At 39.4% G+C, this 1998-nt stretch overlaps 1 protein-coding gene across 7 annotated transcripts in view; it reads right to left on the reverse strand.

The window, feature by feature from the left end:
• Positions 1–1998, reverse strand: part of CEP350 (centrosomal protein 350kDa) — a 115661-nt gene that overhangs the window by 51333 nt on the left and 62330 nt on the right. The window lies entirely within an intron of this gene.

Below are 1998 nucleotides of genomic sequence, written 5' to 3' on the forward strand. Positions count from 1 at the left end.
GTGGCTGATGTGTATGTTTAGTTTACTCTTTGTGATGTATGATTCTAGGGTTTTGACAGATGCATTGCACCAGACAGTGCATACAACTATACAAACATGCAATACCTTACATAATAGTTGTTTCACACTAAAAGTTCTGTGCTATGTATCCACTTTGTAGTCAATCATTCTTCTACCACCTAACACCCGGGAACCATTAATTTGTTTTCCATCCCCGTAGTTTTGCCTTTTCTAGAATTTCATATAAATGAAATCATACAATATGTAATCTTTGGGGCTTGCTTCTTTCACTTACTAAAATTCACTTAAAATGCAACCATGCTATTGCATGAAGCAATAGCTTCTCCCTTTTAATCACTGACAAATATTCCAATGTATAGATTTACCAGTCTATCCATTCCCCTCTTAAAACATCTTGTAGCTTTCAGTTTTTAGCAAATAAGAATAACAGTGTTATGGACATTAGTGATAGGTTTTTGTGTAGGCATACGCTTTTAAATCACTTGGGTAAATACCTAGGCACATGATTGCTGGGTTCTTATAAAATACTGTGAAAATGTCTCCAAAGTAACATTCTGTACTCCCATCAGCAATGAATGCAGGTAAACTCGTGTTGCTCTGCATTCTTGCCACTCATTTGTTGTCAGTTTTTAAAATTTTAGCCATTCTAACAGGTATGTTGTAGTATCTTGTTGTGATTGAATTTTCATTTTCCTAATGACACATGATATTAAATACCTTTCCTATGTCTATTTGACATTTGTATATTTTCTCCAATGAAGTGACTATTCTTTTTTAATTGGGTTGTTGAGTTTTAAGAGTCCTTTAAGATAGGAATTTTGTGGCAAATTCAGTCTCTAACTTTCCACCTTCTGGCTCCCCAAAATTCGTTCCTTCTTGCTTGCAAAATACATTCACCCCATCCCAAGGGCCTCCAAACCCATTCCAGCATCAACTACACATTCAAAGTCTCATCTAAATGTCATCTAAGTAGATATGGGTGAAACTCAAGGTATCATTCATCCTGAGGCAAAATTCCTTTCTAGCTACGAACCTGTGAAACAAGGCAAGTTATATGCTTCAAAACACAATGGTCGCATAAGAGTAGAATAGACAATCCTATTCCAAAGGGAAAAATCCAAAGAAGAAAGGGGTAGTAGGTCTTCAGCAAACCCAAAATCTAGCAAGGCAAATTCCATTAGCTTTTAAGGCTCAAAAATAATCACCCTTGGCTCGATGCTTTGCCCTTCAAGCCCACAGAGGTGGCAGTCAAGCTTTCCATACCCACCAGGATGGCCTTGCCCCTCATCCCTGAGTGGTAGCTGCACCCACTTGGCCACTGGCACCAGCTTTGCTCCTGAGGCCCTGAGCAGGGGCAGCCTGGACATCTGAAACCAAGGACGTGGCCCCACCCTCTGAAATCAATGAGTGGACAGGCTTATACTTCGGCCTTCGTGCTCTGAGCCTGTGGTGGCAGGGGCTACCCAGCTGATACATAAATCAACCTCAGGATCAGTCTTCTATTTTCTTGAAGGATAGGCATGTTCACAGCTAGGTAGCTCTACTGTCTTATCCAGGAGAATCCCAGAAGTATGAAAGTCTTCCTAAATTTTATCCCTTCTCTTGCCCTTCAATCCAAATTAGCAGTGTCTCTGCTGGTATAGTCTGGCTTCTGTTGAGATGGCTGATTAAATCCAGGGGTAATCTCTTTATGGGGTGACTGTCAAGTCACACCCTTGGTGTTCTCTCCAGAACATGTTTTCTCATTTTTTACAATATGGATAGGCTGTGAGTTTTCCAAATCTTCAACTTCTGGTTCTTTTTGCTTAACAATTTCTTCCATTTATCTTTCCTCTCACACTTCACTCTAAGCAATCAGGAGAAACCAGACCATGACTTCAACACTTAGCTTAGAAATTTCCTCAGCTAAATACCCAAGTTCATCACTTTTTTTAAATTAAATCTTTATTGTTCAGATTATTACAGTTGTTCCTCTTT

Source organism: Myotis brandtii, unplaced genomic scaffold (assembly GCF_000412655.1).
Source record: "Myotis brandtii unplaced genomic scaffold, ASM41265v1 scaffold630, whole genome shotgun sequence".
NCBI lineage: Eukaryota > Metazoa > Chordata > Mammalia > Chiroptera > Vespertilionidae > Myotis > Myotis brandtii.